General features: G+C 42.2%; 1 protein-coding gene across 2 annotated transcripts in view; it reads right to left on the bottom strand.

Moving 5' to 3' along the window:
- The window catches only part of MYO5B (myosin VB), a 328,229-nt gene that overhangs the window by 193,333 nt on the left and 111,589 nt on the right, over positions 1-23,307 (bottom strand). The window lies entirely within an intron of this gene.

Below are 23,307 nucleotides of genomic sequence, written 5' to 3'. Positions count from 1 at the left end.
AAAAAATCCACACTTATGTTAGCATTTTACCAACTATACCAAAATATTTAGCATTTAGCTCCTTTGCCTGTGGTGTAAGAGCACATCTACCCAGCAGGGTTAAAGTCGAATTAAGCTATGCAACTTGAGCTACATCAATTGCATAGCTTAAGTTGGAATAGCTTAACTTGGCTTTTGGCGCTGTCTACATAGCAGAAGTCAAAAGAAGAACACTCTCCCTTCGACTTCCCTTAATCCTTGTGAAATGAGAGTTACCAGGAGTTGGAGTAAAAAATGCTCCATCTCGCCATTATTTCAGAATAATGGCTTGCAGTGTGGACTCGCTCTTTGTTATTCTGAAATAACTCTACTGTGTAAACACAGCCCATGGCACCAGATGTAAAAATGCCATCCCACCTTCAAAAATTGTGTGTGGCATAAAATGCAAGAGTTCAAAAATCAGGATTATTCTGATCAAATTAAGGTCCTGTTAATTCACCAGTTAATACTTTGTGATGCAATTGTTAAAATGTAGAAATATTTACCAATGTTATCACAAGAATGAGAAATATTTTGCATTTATCTAGAGCCTCTTGCCCAAACAGCTTTGATAAAATTCATGGATTAAGCCATGCAACATCTCTATTATAGGCAAGCAATCACTTTGATTTTTAGAGAGAGTGAGGAGAGGGAAGTTAAAGGACTTGTCCTCAGGAAGGCTATCACAGAGTAGACCACAGAAAAAATACCTTTGATTTCCAGCCGTGTTTTACCCTAGCCCTGCTTATCATGAGCTTTATTCTCTAGTATGATCACTTCGTTTACAATCATGGTCATCCTCCCATCTGAGGATAACCAAGCAAAAAGCAATTTTATGCTGTACAGAAAATTCACTCCCCTCTAAAGGAATATCGCAACAGAAAATCTGACAACCAGTATAAGAGATAAAAGTCGCCACCTCTGACAAGAAACAGAAGCTGCAATTCCGAGAGTTTGTGCTTTTTTTCAGAGATGCGTTGATCTTGCCTACCCTCCTGGGGGACTTGTAGGGATTAGGGTTTATTAAATGCTTTGAAGATTAAAATTGCTACACAAGTATAAAACGCAGTGCTACTTCGCACATACCCCTTGAAGGCAGAAGGTTTGATGGACTCTCTCCCACTTTCTTCATTCCCTTTCTCAAAGTTTCCAAATTGCAATGCTACAGGCACAGCTCACTCCAGAGAACATAGGCCTGCTATTGCTTCGGTCAGCCAAAAGGCACAGAAAGGGAGCTATACTGCATATCGTCAGCACTTCCTTCCCTACAGGGCTGGGTCCCAAAGAGCTCAAGGCAGAGGTCAGAAGCCAAACTCTGAACCACTGTGTGGCAGTAGTGCACTGCAACCAGGTGACAGACACTGGTTTGGTTGCTCATATCCATTGTCAGGGAAATGACCAGCCCAGCTGTAAGGGTTGTAGGACAACTTTTGACTATGTGCGTTAAGCATAATAAATGCTGGTCTACAATAGTTAATAAAAAGCTTTTAGCAAGTCCCCACTCTATGTAAAAATACTTTAAGGCTTAATACTAAGATTGAAATAACTTAAACAACAAGTGGTCCTGTAGCACCTTAGAGACTAGCAAAAAATATAGGTGCTGCAGGACTATACTTTTTTTTTTAAGGGATTTTTGGTTAGACTAACATGGCTACCCCTCTAAGATTGAAATGCAATAGGATATGCACTGAAGAATGTTACTCGCATCTGTTTCACATGAAAATATCCCAAAATGATTCACAGCCAAATGCAGCTGATTAGACTAATATTTCAAGCATGACCAGTCATTTTTGTGTGGGGGCAGGTAAAAGATTACATAAAATACCTGTCTATAGTTGGAACAGTACAAAGAAACAAATGGATTCTTAACATTTCTCCATTCTAATATGTGCAGTCTCAGAAAACCTGCAATAGATCTCAGTGAAAACTACTAAAATTAATGTCTAAGGAGGCTCACTACCTGCTGCTTCTTGTCATGGGCTTTGAGATGCACTATCAATTGCAAAAGCTAGAATTTTTTTGAAGCACCAAAGTTTAACTCACATTTGGTGAGCTAAGCATGGAAGAGTCCAAAATAGATCCACCTAGTGCAATAGGTCAAGAGCATGTCCACACGCACATACCTGGCTTCCAAAGGGCTTGTCCACTTTAAACTGGCTGCTGTGGTAGAAAAGATGCTACTACACTTACGTGAGGTCCCCTGCTGTCACCATCCGTAGTCCATCTCCGGACAAGTGGTAGCTATGTTTACTGAAGAAGCCTTCTGGTCAATATAGTGCTGTCTACACCAAGAGTTAGATTAGTATAACTGTGTCACTCAAGGTGCGTCTAGACAGCACCCTTCTGTCAGAATAAGCTACACAATTTGCACTATGAAAATTGTCAAAATCAAAAGAGTTTACTTTGAAATTTGGCACTGTTTACACAGTGCCATATTACAAAATAAGGCAGTATTCCGACAAATCCCTTAACACTCTTAGTGTAGATCAAACCTGTGTGCTCTGGGAAGATTGTGATTTCCGTTACGTTGGTATCAGCTTGGACTAATACCAATGAATCTACCTCTTAGGCTAGATCTACACAACCACAGTCATTTGGCCTAAATTATGCCACTTACATAACGTAGCCAGAATTGACATAGCTTAGGTTGACAGGGGATACTCTGCTGTTGACTTACCTTACTAGTTCTGTTTGGGGTAGAGTATCAGGGGTAACTGGAGAGTGATCTGTGGTCAATCTGAGGGGGTTTGTGCACTGATTGCAAGTGTTGGCCTGGCTGTAGTGTAGATGTAGCCTTAGTTTTTCTATAGCATCCCTAACTTTGAAAGGTCCCAATTCAGCAAAACACTCAAGCATGTGCCCAATTACCCTTTCTAGTTGGGACCCAACTGCTGCAATTATTCTGGTGTAACTGAGATCAGAGTCTTAGGCTCCCTTTCCCACTAATTACTTTAAGTGCAAGTCTGATCGTAAGTATAGGCACCAAATGGAGGAACTCTGTACAGCTGTTCTCCCTTGAAAATAGCGTTGGAACTGCACCTCATATCTGTGCATTAACATGCATTTGACAGTTCCCTGGAACTCCCTCAACATGCTCTATGTAAACGTAGCAGGTACAGACTTAGTCATGGCTCAGAACCAGCTGCTGAGCCTTCTGTGCCTGCTTATGTTCTTATGACCTCTCCAGCAAGTACAGACAAAGTGCAACAAGTTAACATCCCGCAGAAAGCCTAACTCCAAATGCTATAATTGAAATGGTCTCAGGATCCCTTACACTGAGACATGGTCTGATCCCTTACACAGAGGAAGCGGTGAAAAACTAGTTTCCTCCTGCAATAAATCAAAAATTTATTTATTTTGGCTAACAGTTCTATGATGCTTATTCTCAGCGCTACTTGAAGATAAGTCAATTTAGCCAAATCTCCTCTATAGTAAAAGTTAAAAGGGCAGATTTATTCATCCCCATATTTGGGGAATCAAGCGGAGCTTGACCTTGCAAAGGAAATTAAAACCAACAATAAAAGGATTCATAGCTACAAAATATATAAACAAGGAAAGAAGAAGCGGGATGATTAAGCACGGAGGATGGGGTGGAGACGAAAGTTAATCTAGTCATGGCCCAAAACAAAAACTAATACTTTGCCTTGGTTTTTAATAAGGGTAATGAGGAGCTTAGAGATAATGGCAGGGTGGCTAATGGAGATGAAGATATGGAAGTGGAAATTACATCTGAGGTAGAACTCAAACATCTTAATGAGATCAAATTGGAGGAGCTAGATAATCGCCTTCTAAGCATATTTAAAGAACTGACACATTAAATTGCAAACCCAAAAAGCAAGGATTTTTTAATGAAGCTGTAAACTCAGTGGCCATACCTTATGACTGTTAATACAGTGCCTATTTTTAAGAAAGGGGGGAGGGTTGACCTCAATTGTGTGCAGGATCTGGGAACACATTTTTAAGTTCATGCCATCTAGCTAATGTTTTGCTCTCCCCCAATAAGATGCATCATCTTCATCTTGGTGGATGATTTGTCTTGCATGCAAAGGACCAGCAATAGGCCTATGGAGCATTGAGTTTCAGAACTTACATGGGACTTGAGTGACACACAGACCTTTTTTGACCCTCTTCTCAAGGATTAGTTCAACCCTATATGTGTGGAGCTGTATGGTCAAGTCCACAGGCATTAAGGAGGAGACAGTCCCTGAGCACTAGAGAAAATAAACAATTGTCTTTGAAAAGCTTGACTTAGAGTACTTGCTAGAGATCTCTTATGTCGTCTGGGGTACTGTATGCAAGTCACATGGGCTTTAATGACCTGTCGTTCCATCCTTATCCTGGAATATTGATAGGCATGTGATGGTCTCCCAGTGAAGCAATGTCTGGCACTAAATATCAAAATATGGGGCCTGATTTTGATCCCGCAGTCATTGGGAGCAGGCTCCACATTCACGCGGTACATGTGTAATGAATGAGAAAGGACAGATTCAGATTCCGTTACACTCACAGCAGTAGAACCACATCAGTTTGGCTTTCAGGGCAATAACTTACCTTTATCAAGTCACAAGACAAAAGAAAAGCACACAACCTTTTATCCAGCACTACACTTTGAACACACACACGGTTCCATGCAAAAACAATGTATGATTTCGCTTATCCTTCTTACTGCTTTAGCAGTACATACACCAAGATAATAATCCACCATGATGCAATTAACATGTCACCGCAAAGATCAAAGCATTGCCATATGAAGATCTTAAGATCAGTTCCTATCAAAGACATGGAAACCCTACAAGATGGGACTAATTAATTAAGATGCCTTTCTTTGTGCAGCTGTTTGGAAACTCACTTCTAATCATGGCTAAATCCTGCTTATTTCACTTTTCTATATAGTGGGTTTATATGAACTACTCATCTGTGTCCATTCTTTTCAAGAATACCTATGGTAACACAAAGAAATGACCTTGATCTGGATTTATGCTATACCTAATATATTAAGACGCATAACTCAGCTCTGTAGCTACAACAAAACATGATCAGCAATTCCTGTGTGCTATCTCAAACTGGAAGCAAAGTACAGACCACGCAGATTCTACTTGTTCACTGTTGCTTGAATGTGCTTATCCACAACAGATTCATAGTAGAAACAGCTCCAGCTCTATTCCAACCACCTAATCATCAAACAGGCAACTGAGTGTTACAATAATCATGATATGTACTGAGGATTCCTTACGTCATGTGAAAGCCCATTCTCTACACCACAGAATAAGACTGCAAAGGGGCCAACGTTAACATCTGGCTTTTGTTCTGCTGCAGCAGCTCATAGCTTTTGTATTTGACAACAATGTCAGTTACTTCCGCCCCTGTCCATTACCCAGGGGAAAATTAAAATCCAAAACTTGATTAAAAAAAAACCTTTATCTTCACAGGCCAAGTTGTGCTCACTGATGCTGGTGAGCTTCTTTTTAAAAAGAGCCAATATATGTTAAGAAAACCAGGGAAAAATACCAAAATCAGCGGGAACATGGATTTCTGGGCACATGCTCAGAGTTCTTCAACTTGTTGAAGTTTCTAGTAAATTCAGTTCAAACTCAGGAAGGGGGGAGACCAGAAATCTGAACTACAACATGATCATGATGCTTGTAAACCCAATTTTACATATATTTAGATTTTTGTTAAGGATACAGTACTTGAGAGTACTCCCACAGCCTCCTTAAAATAGTCGATTCAATATCCTGAGAATGTTTGTGTTACTAGTACGATTTATTCCTTTACATGAAGAATTGCTGTTACTATTTGCACAGTTGGGAATAAGAAATAAAACCCATCACGCTACTGCAGCTCTAGAATTATCACTGCACAAAACATTCTGCTTCAAAACGTGAGTTCTCTCACTATACTATTAAAGCCAGCTACTGCCCAACAGTTACAGGTCCAAAAGTATTTTACTGGGGTTGTTTCTTATATAGAGAGCATGAGGATGGTGCAAAGATTGCACAAATTTCATGTGAATAGCCAAGGGACAGTCTTCTATTTCACAGTTCAAGAATTTTTGCAGTAGCATTTAAAAAATGAAAACAACAAATTTATTTTCTTGCAGCCTAACTCTGTATTGATCATTGAACGCCTCTAGGGATCTCAGTGCTAACAGGATTCAGGGTACTCCATTCTAAGTGTTGACTGGTGGGGTGATGGTGAGCTATAGACATGCAGCTGTGCAAGTAGTGGAAGTTACTGAGCTATTCATCAACTTATATATAAGTTTTGCTCTTGCATATTCCCCAACCCATGATCTGTTTTAATCACCAACGTTTCTATGATTGTTACTAATATCTGTTATTTATATTCCCAGCAGTGTCTTGAGGCTCCAGTGGTCACTGCTGTAATTAATATTTAGCTGTACAATGTTATCTGAATTGAATGCTCAATTGTGAAAAGTGAATATAAATCCAGCAAGTGCCATAATAGCCTGTAACAACTAAAACTAGTGGTGGTAAGAGCAAAAGGGAAACAAAGAATTAGTCTAAACAAAAAGGCTTGCTACTATAAAACTCAAGGACTCTTAAGAGTGTTTCTGGTAAACAACAGAAGCAGGAATGAAAATCAGAGATTGCAAAACCAGTTGAGATTATTGTGATCATCTAGTCTGATTTCCAACAGACAACATGCCACAGAACTTCCCCACAATAAAATCGAAGAGCAAATTTTTTGGGAAAAAACATCTAGTCTTGATTTAAAGGCAGTCAGTGATAGAGAATCCACCATGCTCTTAGGCGAGTCATTCCACCAGTTAATTATTCTGTTAAATATGTATACTTTATTTCCAACCTAAATTTGTCTCATTTCAACTACCAGCCACTGAAGCATGTTGAAACTTTCCTCCAAAATCAGAGCCCATTATTAAATATTCGTTTCCCAAGTAGGTACTTACAGACTAGTCAAGTCATCTTCTTAAGCTAAACAAACTGAGCTCTTACAGCCTAAATAAGGGTGCATCTACGGTGCATGCTTCTCTTGGCAGCACATAGATTACATACTACTGTAACGTATGGGTGTATCTGTTGGTGTCAACGAGGGATGTTAGATAGTGGATAATAGAATAGTCAATTAACTGCATGAATTCTTAGCAGTTAGTCGACTGTTCTATAGTGCCCAGGGGCAGGGTGGCAGCCAGTGAAATCTGGTCCCACTCCCAAGGAGCCCCCTGCTACTCTGAGCTTTTGCTTCTCTTATCAGAGGCAGCAGAACAGGGTGCCAAGCAGGAGTCAGTCTGTGAGAAGAGCCAGTTTAAAAACCAGCTCCCCCTCATAGACTGGCTGGCTGCTGCCTCGGATACAGAAGCAGCATCACGGGATGGCAGCAGCCCCTCTCTACAGGGGGCGAGTCTGAGCTCCCGGGGACACAGGCTACCGCCAGAGCAGCCCCTCTCCACGGGGGGAAACGAGCCAGGGCTCGCCTGTGCCCAGGTTGCTTCGCAGCAGCCTCCCCAACCCCGTGCTGCTGCCTCAGGGACAGCAGCATGGGCAGGGGTGGCACTGCAGAGCTGGTGCTGAGGGGGGTGGCACCAGCTTTTAAGCCAGCTCTCCCCAGCACTGGCTCCTGCTTCCGCTTGCTGCCTCTGATACCTAGATTTATCAGTTAATCGATTACTTGCTCATATCCCTAGTGTAGACAGTGAGGCATGGCTTAGGTGAGTAAAGACACACCTTGAAACTTGTGGGTAGGGCCTCAGGTACATTCCCTACGTGGCGCTAGTCACCTGTGCCATGCCTCCCCACTTACACTGCTGTTTTCGGCAATTTAGTGTCTGGTGGAGGGGAAAGCTGCCTGAGCCAATACCTACCAGAGGGAAAGTCTCCAGCAGCACAGAGAGGCTCCGGCAGGGGAAGGAAGGTGGAACTTTCCCTCCTGCCTGCAATGCCAGAGACTTTCATTGGCAAGCGTAGCTACACACCACAGTATGGACGTGGTGTGCTTTACAAGCCCCATCCATGGTGTGTAGGGTGGTGCAGACGTGGCCACGGCCACACTTTCTAATACTTTCATCCTCCTTGGCTATTTATTAACAGCCCAGCAGCCATCACCCCAGTGACTGCCAAATACAGAGGTGAACATCCTACTTGATATTCCCCGAGGACTGCACTGGCCCTTTTGGCCACAACAGTGCATTGAGAGATCAACATCTGACACTCAACAGAAAGCGTGATATTTTGCACATTTTTTGAGGGAGAGGAAGCAGAAGAGAGCTATAGAAATGGAATGATTTAGTCAATTTTTTTATAAAGCGTGTGCACATGCAAACAGATCACCTACCAAAAAGGGAAGGCCAAATTTTACTGGAGCCAAAATGATCATTGGGACTAATTCATCAAGCAATGGTGTGTACCAGATTTAATAAAAACAAATTCCTTCCTACTAGCAAAACCTGCCTCTAAATTAGTCACAGTCATTCACTGTCAAGGCACCAGTAACCTTACATCCCATATGCTGTTTTGCTAACATTGAAGTCCTTTCACCTACATTTTTTTTGGTTGATTTTCATAAAGAAACGGACAAAAGTACAAAATTGAGAAGTGACTCACAGCTTGTATATTTCTCTAAATATAGTGTGCTTCATGAGATCTCTAATACTATTATGTAATTATGCAGTTTCATAGCTTGTCTAAGCTAGAAGGCTGGACAGTACAAACCCAAGCAATACTACAAACATAACATGATATGATGGATATCAAGACAAGAGTTATTCATATTCATTTATAGCCCTTATCTTTCAGCCAACTGTTCCAAACACACTTCCACTCTGTCCTCGGCTGTCTTTCTTCCCTCTCTCATTTTATGAAGCTACGCAGGCTATTATTTTATTTTTCAGATCCTCTGTTCTGTTTTACAGGGCAAGCAGCCTCATCTGATACAGTTTCTCTCAAGACATCAAGACATTTTGGTCAGCCTTCACAAGGATGAGAGCCCTCCTGCACCTGGGTCAGTTCTGTTATCAAAGTATTTAGAATTCTGCCATCAGTGATGTCTGACTGAAGCTACTCTAAGCTAATTTCCTTAAATATTCTGGTTTACCCTTTTTAATCTGAAGCGGGATGCTCCCTCCCCAGGCCCCACCTTTTATATATAAATAAAGAAGTTATATTTTTCTTTCTTTTCACCTTCAACCATTTCAATTACAATTATATTTTCTGTCTGCACAAAGAGTTGCCACCACTGCTGCTGTTCAGGAAATACACTGACTTCCTCCTTACAGTCTTCCTCCTCTTCATTTAGCATCACCATTAGGCAAACTGACTAACTTTTTTTTAAACTCATGCCTAATATCTTGCAGGTACCAACACAGATGCCAGTTTGACAGCTGCCTTTCTAGACAGCAGGAATAGACAATGTTTTTGGTTGGTTTGGGTTTTGCAAGTTCAGGAGGGTTGTTTGTTTTTGCTTTATAAACACTAAGGAGCCAGGTCTCAGATTCAAAATCTACAAAAAGAAGTTTCTGGGAATCAGACACAAACGAATGGATGAAGTTCTGCTCACTCTTTACAGTAATGTTGAGTTTTTAAAAACACTACTGGAAAGCTTTAAAAAATTACCTCTCCTATAGCCTCAAGTTAATTCACATGTTTAAATGCTCAGCCACAAAACAAAGCAAGCAATTTTTAAATGGCCTAATTGGCAATGAACACCAGCCAAAAACATCAGGTTTTCAAAGGAAAAGCCTTGAGAGTAAACGCATCAGAACTACTTGTAAATATTGTATGCACTACATGTCTTGGCTTAGTTCTTTAACACACAATGGCTAAATTTATCTACCTATATTCTGGCAAATTAAAGTATTTCTCCACCTTTCATATATGACCATTGTTTTCATTTTTATTCATTGTGTCAATTTTATTCATCTTGCATTTGCACAGGGGTCAGTCTTCCTGCCAGTTCCCACCCTTTCCCTCACCATAGTTTTAATCCCCGCAATGTATAATACCTCAGATGTGAAGCTTTGTCTGATTCACTGCTTTTATTTTACAAATAAGTAAACGTTCTGAATTAACTCTTCCCTTAGACCCCAATCCTGCATCTTGTAGCATGGAGAAGAACTGCTGTTCCCATACACAGTTGTGGTGTCTTCAGTGCTGTAATCTTGAATTACCCGATGTTCACTCAACATTGCAGTATCAAGAATTTTCAGTTGGCAACACTCATATGCAAGAAGTCTTGGGTTTGTAACTGCTGCCTGCCACAGAGTCACTTTTGGTTTTCTTTATAGCTTTCTGCATGGAAACTAACAAGGTCATACAACAGCATGGGGTTCACTCTGGTGTCCCAGCCCAACTCTTACCTCCAGAATATCCCAGTGCATCCAAGGCTGAGAGCGCTATTTGAGCACCGACTGACCATTCCATTTGCTCCTCAGCTGCACTGTCAGCACTTGTTACTTGCTAGAGTGTCTCAAGACACATTCAGTATGAAAAAAAAATCATTTTCTCTTCCCCGCCATCTAGCAACACACACTTTGTTGGGAGAGGATGCTTATTGAAAAATACCCAAAGCAAAGAGTTCAGTTCTGCTAGTGAAGCCACCTGCAGGCGGATTTCAACCTGGGACCTCTGAAGCGGAATATAAGAGCCTCTATCCTCTGAGCTAAAAGCCAGCTGGCTCCCAGCCTATCTTGTAGAGGTCTCTTGGTCTTAACTGTTGCTGTGGTCTAGGTACCACTTGCATTGCTCAGTACCCACACTAGGTGCGTGGGTTACACTAGGATAGGGTTCAGTTTTGCTAGGATACTATACAGAGGGCTGCCAACAAGGAGACAACGGGGGGCAGTTGCTCTTAGTCGCTGTTTTAAAAGGGTCTTGGGCTCCTGGATGCCACCAATGTGAACATGGCAACAGCTGGAAGTGCCAGCACCACAGTTTGGGGGGCGCCAGGGGCTGGCCGAGGCAGACACAATGCAGTCTGGGCAGTATGTGAGGGCTGGTTGCACCTAACCCTGCCTCTTCTGCCAGATGACCTGCCTCTTTCAGGGGGTGGACAGCTGAGCCTCCCTCCCCACTGCCCAGGAGCCTCTGAAGTCTGACACCAGCCCCGACTGTATATGCTGGTAGCATGATTCTCAGGATGATGCTTCTGATGTTACTTATATCGTTATTTCCTGTAATAGCAGTAAGGGACAGATTTAAAAGCACAGTCCATTTCAGGTCCCAGTGCTTTTTAATTGTTAAGTGTCAGGGACAAAGTCCAAAATTAGCTCCCTTCACCTTTTAGTACAGTCCAATAGGATGCAAGTTATTTCCCTATGGCTTCCGATTTCACAAGCCTACAGGAGGTACAATGGACAGTTGTTTGGCTTTCATGGTATATTTTGTGATAATTAGCATTCCCACCGACTAAACTGCAGATCAATGTGGGAGTTTAACTTGAAGAATTGCTTTTTGTTTGGATCATATTATCAAACTTCTTTTGTATTCTAATTCTGATTTCTTCTACCATAAATAGGTACTGAAAAAAAAGGCTGTGTGATGAGATCCTTAACACACTGGTTTGTACAGTCACAGGAGGAAAGCAAGCCTGGAGAGCAAACCAACAATTCTCTTTTCACTGTCATTTCAATAACTCCCACAACTGTATCCAACCACAGACTGTATCCTACTTCAAATGCCAATTAAAGCCACTTCCCATCCTGTATATAATTTTCTTCTCTGTAGTATGTTTAGTGGGACACATGTGTATGATAACCTAAAGGCTTTTCATTCTATACTTATCAGGAGTGAAAAGTCACAATGCACTTTGAGTTTGCAAGACGATATGTTAAAAAAAAAATCTCTTGTTTATTTCCAACATCTCATGTAAGGGTGAGTTTTGTTGCAGCTTTAAAAAACCAGAATCACTTTAGCCCATGTTTTCTTAACCAGATATTCTTCTGTATAATCCAAACAGAGTTGGAGAGAGCACTATCTGGTGGTTATACCATACATCTGTAAGTAAGGGGATCTATTTCTACTTCCGGTCCTGCCACTGAGATCCCGTATGTCTTTTGGCAAATCCCTTTACCACTCTGTGCTTCTATTTTTCCATCTATAAAATACTTGCCCCAGAGAAGTCACGCGTCACAAACTTTAGTGTTTATAAAGCAGTTTCACATTCTTCAGTGAAAGACCCTGTAGAAATGCAAAGTATTTTTCTACCATTAGTTTGATGCTTACATGCGCCAATTTATTTTCACATGTGAAACAGCTCTGGAAAAATGTTGCTTGTATCCCAAATATTATTAGTTTAAATTACTGTAGCACCCAGGAGCCCTACTTATGGATCAGAACTCTGCTAAACTAGGATTTATACAAACACAGAACGAAAAGATGGTTCCTGCCCAGAGAGCTCACAATCTAAGAGAAAACAGACAGATAGGGGAATACTACAAAACAATGAGATGATATTGTTCTGCGTGAGAGGCAAAGGCATCAGTACAACAGCTGCCTATCAGTCTGATGTGCATGTCACAAAATAAACAGCACAATATTTAGCCTTTCAATTACTTTTAAAGGTTTAATTTGCATATTGTAATAGGATTGTCTGTTACTCGTCTGCTCCTTCTACTTGAAAAGTAAGTTTACTATGTTTATTGTATATATTTTGGGCATATTTTGCACCTCTCCACTTCCTTTCATTTTGCCCAGTTTGCAAGCATAACATACTGAGAGCCTTTTAGCTCTGAACACTACATGGTTGTATTTTCTACAAGGTTCAGCTATGCCCATCTGGATATGCATAAAAGTGAATATGCACCTCTAGGCAGGGCCACATTATGACTTCCGTGGCCCTAGGCACTTTTGCCTTCGTGGGCCCCTTCCTCCATTAAAAAAAAATAATAATAATTAATTAAAAATTATTTTTGATATAACTTTAAATACTTCAACATTTTTTTTTCTGTTTTAGGCAAAATTTAATAGATTTTCGTGGGCCCTAAAAGTTTCATTTTTTTCTGATGTGAAAAAAAATTAAAACATTTTCTTCGACCCTAAAAGTTCTTTTTTTTTCTTCTGATTTTAAAAAATTAAAACATTGTCATGGGCCCCTAAAAGTATCGTGGGCCCTAGGCACTATGCCTACTGTGCCTAATGGATAAGCCGGCCCTGTCTCTAGGTGAGGTTTAACTTATACTCCATTGTGTTGCCTGTTGAATTTATTGCTCAGGAGGAATGAACTACTCTCCATCTTTTATCAGCCAAGTGCAGCCATTATGCAGTCCTTATTCTACCCATTTAATGTGTAGACACAAACCTGAGGGGAAGTGAGAGTTCTGCCCAAGACAGGAGAGACAGTTTCTCCAGAAAATGTTACCTGTGTCACTCCATTTCATCGGATAGATGTCCCTAGCATTGAATGCTCAGCTACTTAATTTTGCCTTTTTTAAAAGCATAACTCAAGGAAATTACATAAATTTTTGAAGAGGCATCCTTACCCATTTATAAACCATGAGGTACATTTTCCTTACGAGTCACTCGTTCAGTGAAGCAGCATGGGATTAATCCCTAACACCGTCTCCACAATTTACTGTACAGAACACACCATATACAGATCCTGTACATAATTTACAGCAGGAGAAAGGGAACCTACTTCATATAATTGCCACATACTGTGGCCAATATTTATAGATGGATTCTAAATATTCATTATTTTAAATGAGGATATGGAAGGAAGCACTTATTTTCTACTCTAAGCATCACTTATTTTGGGAGGCAGTGTGGCCTTGAGCAGTAGCTTGGGACTCAGGATCAATACCCCTACACCCTCACACAATAACCCCACCCTGCACCTTTGGCGGGACAAGGCAAATTTCAAGACAATTCAACTAATGCAGAGTTTGGAGTCCTTAACAATAGGTAACTGTATGTCACTGGAACAATTTCGATAGTGGGGGTGCTGATGATGGAAGCCATGTATTTGGTACTTGTTACCACTTCAAGTGAGTAGCACTGTGAGTTCTAGCAATACTGCGCAACTCTTTAGAACTAAGTGACATTGAAGCTTATACAGGTTGAAACTCTCTTAACCAGGATTCTCTGGTCTGGCAACATCCATGGTCCAGCAGAGACGCTGCAGGACCAGAGTGTCCCACTGGAGGGCCAGTGGCAGGGATCCCTGCAGGGCCAGCAGGCTGCCCGCAGCGAGCCTGCCGTCGGCACATGACAGCAGGCCTGCCCACCGGGACTGGGAGCTGTGATAGCTCAGTGGGGCAGGAATCTGCAGTATACAGCTGCCTGGTGGGTCCCAGAGTCCCAGCATGGCATGCACAGCTAGATCTAGATCCCCAATGCAGTGCACGTGGTTGCCTGGTGGGACCTGGAGCCATGGCAGTGATGGCTGCCCAGCAGGGTCAGCAGGACCAGCAAGAGGTGAAGAGCCAGCTGGGAGGCCAGGGAGCTGGGGCGGGGGGGAGGGGAACAGGTGGTCCAGAAATGACCTTCCCTGCTCTGGCAAAATCCCTCACCTAGGACGGATCAGGTCCCGGGGGTGCTGGACCAGGAAAGTCCAACCTGTACTATAGCAGGGCTAACAGATTTATTAGAGCATAAGCTTTCATGGGCAAAGACACACTTCATCAGATGCTTGCATGTGGGTCTTTGCCCACGAAAGCTTATGCTCTAATAAATGCGTTAGTCTATAAGGTGCCACAGGACTTCTCGCTGTTTATGCAGATTCAGACTAACACGGCTACCCCTCTGATACTTACAGCAGGGCTGCCTCTCTTCTACAATACATGATGGAGGATGTTCCATACAGTATGAAAAAAGGGGAAGCACAATTTGTGGGAGGAAACTGCCAATTAAAGCAAATTCAGCTAGCAGAGTATAAGGTTCAAGCAAGGACATCTAAGAAGGGGTGAAATCTTCTCTCACTGAAGTCTATAGGAATGGTGCCATTGACTTTCACAGAGCCAGGATTTCACTTCAGGAAACAATGTGACCCAGAAGGTGATCAAGACAGATGACAGTCTTCAAATACAGTAAGGGCCGTTATCAAGAGGACAGTGAGCAATTATTTTCCGTGTTCACTGAAGGTAGGACAAAATGTAATGGGCTTGATCTGCAGCAAGGAGATTCTGTTTATATATTGGAAAAGAACTTTCCAAATATAAGGGGAATTAAATGTCTAAGGGAGGTTGTAGAACCCCCATCATCAGAGTTTAACAACAGGGTAGACCAGGGATGGACATTAATTTTTGATTGGGGGGGGGGGGGGGGAAGAGCACTCCAAGGATTTGGAAAGTGGTCAAGGGCTGCACTGTTCCATATTAATGGAGGTGGTGTGGGATCTGGGATGGAGACTGGGTGCTGAAGGGAGATTATGGTAAGGGATTGGGGTGCAGAAGAGGGTGTGGGGGCTGGGAGGGAATTTGGGTAAAAGAGGCAATTATGGCAGCGGACTGGAGTGTAGGGGTTTGGGTTGTAACCTTGGGTGAGGGACTGGGGTGCAGGATCTTGGAGGGGGAATGGGTGTGGGGAGACAGAGGGTTTGGGTTGTGACATATGACAGGAGGGGTTTGTGACCTGGGGCAGGGGTGCAGGATCTGGGAAAGAGAATGGGTACAGGAAGTGGGGAGAGGGTTTAGGTTATGACTCTGGCCATGAGACGTACCAGCTTGACTCCCAGCCAACAGCCTTCTCAGGCAGATTCCCTCCCAGCTGTGCCCCTGCACTGGCAGAAGGGGCCATGCAGTCTTTGAATTGCTACAAGCCTGAGGGGATGGGGCAGGGGACTTCACAAGTCGCCTGCTAACAGCAGGCAGCTCCCATTGGCCAGAAATCAGCCAATGGAATTGTACTGGGGGCAAGGGTAGCATGTGAAGCTTCTCCCTGCTCTCAGCTGTTCAAACAGGGCCCCACGGCAGCTGCTTTTCTCAGGGGCATTTAAGGAGCAGGCAGGGAGCCTGCCTGAGGCTCTGTGCTGTGTCCATGGGCCATATCCAGTGGCTTGGCGGGGGCCAGGTCGGGCCTGCAGGCCGTATTTAGCCCAGCACTGGGTTAGATAAACACTTGTAAGGGTATTCTACATTTACTTGGTCCTACCTCAGCACATGGGATTAGACTTGATGACTTCCTGAGATCCCTGCCACTCTACATTTTATACAAGAGCCAATACAGGACTTAAGAAGAGTAGGCGTGAGAAGACAAGCCAGCGGATGCCTTTATCAGAAAGATGTTGGGATACATCCCCAAGAAACAGAATCTCTTTCTTGTGTACACAACGTAACAAGTCCTATTAATATTTGTGGGAGTTCCACACATGCATCAATTGAACAAGCTTGAGAACACAATGCAAATGCTATCTTAAATTTATGAAATTCCACCCCTTTTCACATTTTCTGAATCAGACTAGAAACAGCAAAGTTTCCCTGTAACGGTGTGAATGAGTAGCTGAAGCCCTGGAACTTGCCACATTTATCTATTCTCTCAAGTTAACAAAAAACAACAATCCAGACAATTTTCATGGAGGTATGCAGCTTATACAAAGCAATTTTGGTCTGGCTAGTGACTTTGACTGTTAGGGAACAAAGGATGTGTCACACTGAATTAGATTACTGGGTTATCTAAACTCGCATCATGCTTCCAACAGGGGAAAATATCTGATGCTTCAGCAGAAGGCAATGAGACCAAGCCCTAATTTTTCTAGCTGAATTAACAGTGCTCCACATTAGAAGCGGGTGGAGGAAGATGATGGGAGAAAAGAATCTTTTTGATCTACAGACAGTTAGCTTATGGCAATATCTTAGGACAGCAGAGCTTGTTAATAGTAATGTTCATAAAGTCACCCAGACTCTCATACAGGTTAAGCCTTTCTCAACTGGCACACACTGGCCCAGCTGTATTCGTGGTCCAGCATGGTTTTACTTAGTCGGTTGTCTACCTATCCTGGCTATGGCCAAGTTTCCTGAGGTCCCATAAAGGTGTTTATAGCCACCAGTCCCAGCTCTCAGTGTTCTGTGCTCTTATTTAGCTCTAATTTACCCCTAAATGTCTTGAGAGCCCATAAAGCAGTGGATGTGTTGGTAATGATGCTAGATAATATTGTTCTCCCTTGGTTGGGCAAATTCTCTGGTTCAGCTCTGCTCGCACACCACTCCTCAAGCAGAAGTGGTTACAAGCAGCATTGAAGAAATACCATGTTTCAAGGATCTCTGCCTGAAACCAATGCCTGTTTTCCAGGTGGTATCAATAATTGACTTTGGTTAGAAAGTTGGGTTTTTTTAGGCAAAACCTCCTCCCCCCACACACTCCTTCCCTCACAACTTCCTCACAAAGACTGCAAAAGAGAAACACAGTACATTTCTCCCAACACTAAAAACTTGCTTATACACCAAGATGTAAGACTATGCAACGTCAGTATATTGTGTCACCTGAAACAATACAAGTTCATAACACCTTTGCACTCCAAAAGCCATCTGATCACCAGTACTGTTTCCCATCACTTCACCAGTTTTTAAGCCAGAATAAAACTTTTCCTTTTTTCCTTCCACGCTCCACTCCTTTCCCCTCCAATTTTTGTATCTCTTGCCATCCAGTGAGAAATCCTATCAAAGTATTTTGGAAATACAAGTGAATGCTCTTTACCTTCTAATTTACTAACTAGAGCTGGACAAAAAAATTGAGACCTTTTCTTGCAAAAATAAAATTAAGTTTCCATAGTGATTTTGAATTTTTGAAAAATTTCCACCAGCTCTATTTATAAAATCAAATATATTAGAGAGAGATGATGGCAAAAATAATTTACTCTCAAGCACCCCTCCTAGCTTCTAGCCTACTCCTTCTCAGTCAATGTGTGATCCCAGTCCCAGTCTTCTAGACTTCATCTTTTTATGTTAAACACAGAACATCCTCTAGTTCACCTGGGCTTCATGTAGTTTGATATCACATTCTTACAACATACATACTCTTTCACCCTTTGTGAATTCAGTGCAGTGGTATCCAGGATTCCCAGTCTATCACCCCAGTTTTTGTCCCTTTTCTGGGGCACTTTTATAGGATCCTTCTTTCACTCTAATTCCTACTCTTCCAGCTCATCTTGGGCTCCTACCAGAGTCCTTCTGACTTCTAGCAGCTTTTTCTCATTATTTCTCCATAGAGCTTCCCCATCAACCTTTATATAAACCAGCTAGCCCACATTAGGCCTGACACGGTGGTGGCTAATTTGTCACAGGTGGTCTCTGGACCACTCTCCCCCTTAGAGGAGCCTGACCCACCTATGAGATCATGTTCTGCCTTTCAGATGTTGTGCTGATTTGATCACTTCAGACTCAGTCTCAGGCTACACCTACACAAAGAAATTGGGGTGCAATTCTCAGGTCCCATACACGTACTAGAAATGTAATAATGTAGTTGACTAAATGATTAACCAATAAGCAGGTGCATATTGGTTAATGCTATCGACTACATGCAAATACGCAATGCCCAACATCTCTGCAAAGTCATTTTTTAGCAGGCTGGCCAACAAGCTGGCCCAGTCCCAGTTCGTGCCAGGTCCCAACATCAACCCCCGCAAGAGGGGACTGAGTGGTAGCAGTGCTAACCTTTACAATTAATCACGTATGAATTACACACTTCTAACATCCCTAACACGTACTTATGCTAGCTCACCCACGCTAGCACAGTCTTGCAAGCACAAACTTAGAACAGCTAAGCACTGCCACTGCTAGCCAGCAAGCATGAGTATGTGTACATGAGCAGGGAATCACATCCCGGCTCGTAGCATAGTCATAGTTTAAAAGTGTTGTACTAGCCTATTTGACGCTCCATCCATTGCAGACTTTTTACAAGTGTTGTATATGTATACCCTTGTATACGTGACATCAAAAGAATAGCATCTTATTAATAGACTAGAGTACAATAGGTCACCGTGCTACAAGCTGATCTGCATGGACAGACCTCCCAGTGGACTGAAAGAGGGCTCCACATCAGCATGGCACATGCCTGAATGGTTCATATGACTGCTGTAGCTCCCAACACATTAGATTCACTATCCCCTCCAATGTGCAACCATAATGAGTACACTTGTTATATAACTCCATCACTCATCCTTATGCTGCTAGAGGGAGGGGGAAAGTATTCCCCAGGTTCAAACATTTGAGAACATCAAGTACAGCCCAACGATTTTTAGATTAAAATATAATTAGCTGCATTTTTTAAAAAAATCCTCTGCCCTTAATCCCAGCCCTGTTTTAAACTAATAACCAGCTAGACTCCTAAAATGTACTTTAAAAGTGTAACACAGCACTGGTTAGAGTCCCTCCCTTTTGTTTCTGAAGTCTGCAATTACTGTAACATCAGCCAAGACAGAGAATATAAAATTAATTCGCAATAGAGGGTATCATTTTTAGTTTTTGGGAGGTTGTTATTCTGATGTCCCTTTGCAGAGAAAAATGTCATCACTTACAGGGTTTAGGCAGTACAAAATTATAAGGGCAGCAGTCAAAGCCAATATAGGTTGAACCTCTCCAATCCAGCCCCCTCGGGACCTGACCAGTGCCGAACCAGAGCATTTGTTTAACCACAAGAAGTCAATACTGTCTAGCAGCATTACCAACACTTCCACTGCTTATTGGGCTCTTAGACATTTAGGGGTAAATTAGAGCTAAATAAGAGCACAGAACACTGAGAGCCAGAACTGGTGGCTGTAAACAAACTTTATGGGACTACAGAGAACTTGGCCACACTCATGATAAGTGAATGTCCAGCTAACTAAAATCATGCTGGATCATGAATGTTGAAACACCAGAGTGCGCTGAACTGGAGAGGTATACCCTGTATAATCTCGATGGTGCTTTGTCCCGCCATGAGGGCAGGGGACTGGACTTTATGACCTCTAGAGGTCTTTCCAGTTCTAATATTCCATGATAACCTGTATTGCTAAACTGGGAATGCAGGATTCTAGTGGTTAGGGTCAGGCCTTCCAGCTTTGCTGTCCATCACACCTACTGTAGCCAATCATTGGCTGGGACTGTGCTACATTATTGGTATACAAGGAAGTAACATCTTAAAACAACTGAGTTTCTCAGCTGAAACATGCTATAGAATTAAGGGAGGAAATTTTAAGCAACGACTAGTGATCTTGGCTGTCTCAGCTGTTAGTGACCAAAAATCAAGTAGTTTACTAGGGGCCTGATTTTCACAGCAGTGGAAGTCTTTACTTTCTGTTCACTTTAATAAATCATACTACATTTTTACTACTTTTTACACCTCCGCTTGCACAACAGAACATTACAGCGATGGGAGACTAACCTGGATTCTATTTTCAGTATGACATCTATCAACAATATTGCTAGCAAGGTTCCAGCTGTTGAAACTTTGTTATTAATAACAGCTGATCCAGGAAACAGACACCCAGAAAAGAACTAGACCCCTTGCTGTGCTTGTAAAATTGAGCAAATCGGGAATAGTCACCTTTTACTTCTCCACTGAGCAGAGTTGAAGTGATTTAGATACAAACCAGACACTCTCATGCTGCCATTTGAACATAGCAGCTTTTCCAGTTTAGAAATTTTCATTTAAAAAGACAAAAAAAAAAAATCAAGTTTAGCATCCCAACACACTTGAACATCAGAAGATCAGCACTGTAGGCATGACAGCATACAGATAGAGTTCTGCCTCAGGGTAGATTATATGCAGAACTGGGACAAAATCTCACATATTTGAAAAACGTTCCATCAGGTAAACCCACAGACCCAGTCTATAATGGGCAAGAAACTGTTCACAGCTGTTGAATAAACTATTTTTAAGCACTGTTTCCCAGAACAATGAGAACTAGGACTGGCTGGAAAACACCAATTTCTTTTTGTGAAAAGATCTCAACGTTTTCATGGTTGGCCCTGTTACAATGCAAAACTATGGCAAATATAAGACCAACCAATACCCCAGTGGTCAAGACATTTACTGGACACATGCAAGACCCAGGTTCAAGTCTCAAATTGAACATAGAAAGGACTTGAAGACGGGGAGTGCCCTAACCACCAAGCTATTGGCTATTCCAGGATCCCTCCCTCCATTTGAAACTATCATCCTTGACTGGATGCATCTTTTCAACAAGATTTTCACAGAAAGACACATACATGCTCCTGCAAAACACATGATGATGTCAAGAAAATATTTTGCTATGGAAATGCTAACAACTTTTCCCCTGCCACTGTAATTAGTATGCAAGGATGCTTATAGTCACTTGCACTGACACTGTAGTGCCTGTATAATCTAGTATTCAGCATGAATCTAGAATCTTCACTACAGCTGGCCTCACTCCATGATAATAACTGGCTCAGCAGTTTGCGGCTTAAAAAACAAGTCAACCTGGATTTGCTTAATGAGTAGAAATACAAAACATAAATCAGTTTGTTTTTATTTCCCAAAAGTTTACAAGCCTTTCCCAAATAGTTCCCCAGGATATCGACAAATATTGTCAATATTTTTTATACAAATCATTAGGACCGTGGCCTTGCAACAGTAAAGATGTGCAAAATTAGAGATGGCATTATTGTCAGATAACTGTGTTTAAGCCTAACATTTTTAAAAAGTAATGACGTTCTGTGCCTGACTAACATCAGGTGTGGTGCTTTTACACAACTGGAACCATCTTTGTTTGAAATTGACCAGGCTCAAGCAACAGTGGTTTATTAAACGCTTTTCAGAACTGGTGCCTAGTCTAAATACTAAGGATGTTAAAAGTGGGTAACTGGGTAATCACGTAACCAATGAAAATTTCAGCAGTTACATGGCTACATGCACCTACAGGTTTTATGCTGACTCCCAGTGTGCACCAGCTGCCACTCTATCATCTGACTTCTACAAAAACGGTTGCCTACTCCTTTTGCACTTCAGAGGTGCCCAGGGAGTGAATAAAGGCATAAGCCTACTCCACTATGATGTCAGATAAGGCAGTGGTTCTCAACCAGGAATACTCCTACTCAAGGGGTCACCTGAAGTTATCCAGAGGATACATCCACTCAGCTAGAAATCTATCTAGTTTTACAATAGGCTACATAAAAAGCACTAACACAATCAGAACAAACTAACATTTCATATAGTGACTTGTTTACACTGCTCTCTGTACTACACACTGAAATGTAAATGCAATATTTATCTTCTTGTTCATGTATTTTATAAACATATGGTAAACACAAGAAAGGCAGCTATTTCTCAGTAACAGCATGCTGGGACAATTTTCTATTTTTGTGTTCAATTTTGTAAGCAAGTAAATTATAAGTGAGGTGAAATTTAGGGTTACGCAAGACAAAGCAGACTCCTGAAAGGAGTACAACAGTCTGAAAAGTAGGGATTATAAAATAACAATTAAGGAGTTAAACCTAAGATTTAACCGGTTAACTCATTAAGTGGGATCCCACTCCCACCACCCCCATGCACAGGGCTGCCACTGCCAGGCCCTTCCCCAATGCGCAGGACAGTCGGCTTCGGATCACGGCACCCCCCTGACTACTCCTGCCAACCGGCTTCTGCCCCCTCTCCGCCCCCACAGGACAGTTGGCTCCAAATCACCACAGGGCTTGAGCAGCCAGGGTGATGCTTACCAGGTAGCCAGTTACCCCTCCCCATCCCTCCTGGAAAGGTTGAGAGGCACTGCTATCCCTATTTTGAATAATTGCCATTAAACACATCTGTGAACCAGGTCAGAAGAGCTCGTGGTGTTCACCAGATGAGGCTGGTGTAGTAGTGTTGCTGCTTAGCTTTTCTAAAGGGATCTTCATGCCCACAGCACTTGAAGAGCATTTACCCTCTTACAACTCCATGGAGAGAGTCAGGGATGTGCTTGGAGAACAGTCTCTGTGCTTTATTTAGGAAGCAACACTGGAGCACTTGGGTATTAACAATCACCAAAAACACTCTTGTAGATCAGAGTTACACCACAGTGCATTTGAAGGGTGGCTCTGAGCACACATGCGGAAAGCGAAAGAATTGCTTTTGCATAAACAGCGTTCCCAGCGGAGGATATATGTCACCCAGCATGCATGTTAAAGGGCCCTCATTGTGCTGATCCAGAGAGAACAGAAGTTGCTAGAGTCTTGGCTCTTTCAGCTCAAGCCATAGTAGCTCATACTTTTAGCCTTAGAGGTGCACAGTTGAAAAAAAATGTACAAGGCTTTCCTACTGTTTTAAGTGAAGTACATCTCTCTCTCTCATTGGTCACTGCAACATGGCTCATCATATACAGATTCCCACTGAAGCCAACTAAATGATAAAGGCAGTGAGGCAGCAAATAAGTCTGAGATGGCTTTTCCCCCCTCTGTATTCTCAGTAT

Source organism: Pelodiscus sinensis, chromosome 6 (genome assembly GCF_052426305.1).
Source record: "Pelodiscus sinensis isolate ZL-2025 chromosome 6, ASM5242630v1, whole genome shotgun sequence".
Classification (NCBI taxonomy): Eukaryota; Metazoa; Chordata; order Testudines; family Trionychidae; genus Pelodiscus; species Pelodiscus sinensis.
Note: the sequence above shows the minus strand (reverse complement) of the source record. Positions and strands in the feature narration are given on the sequence as shown.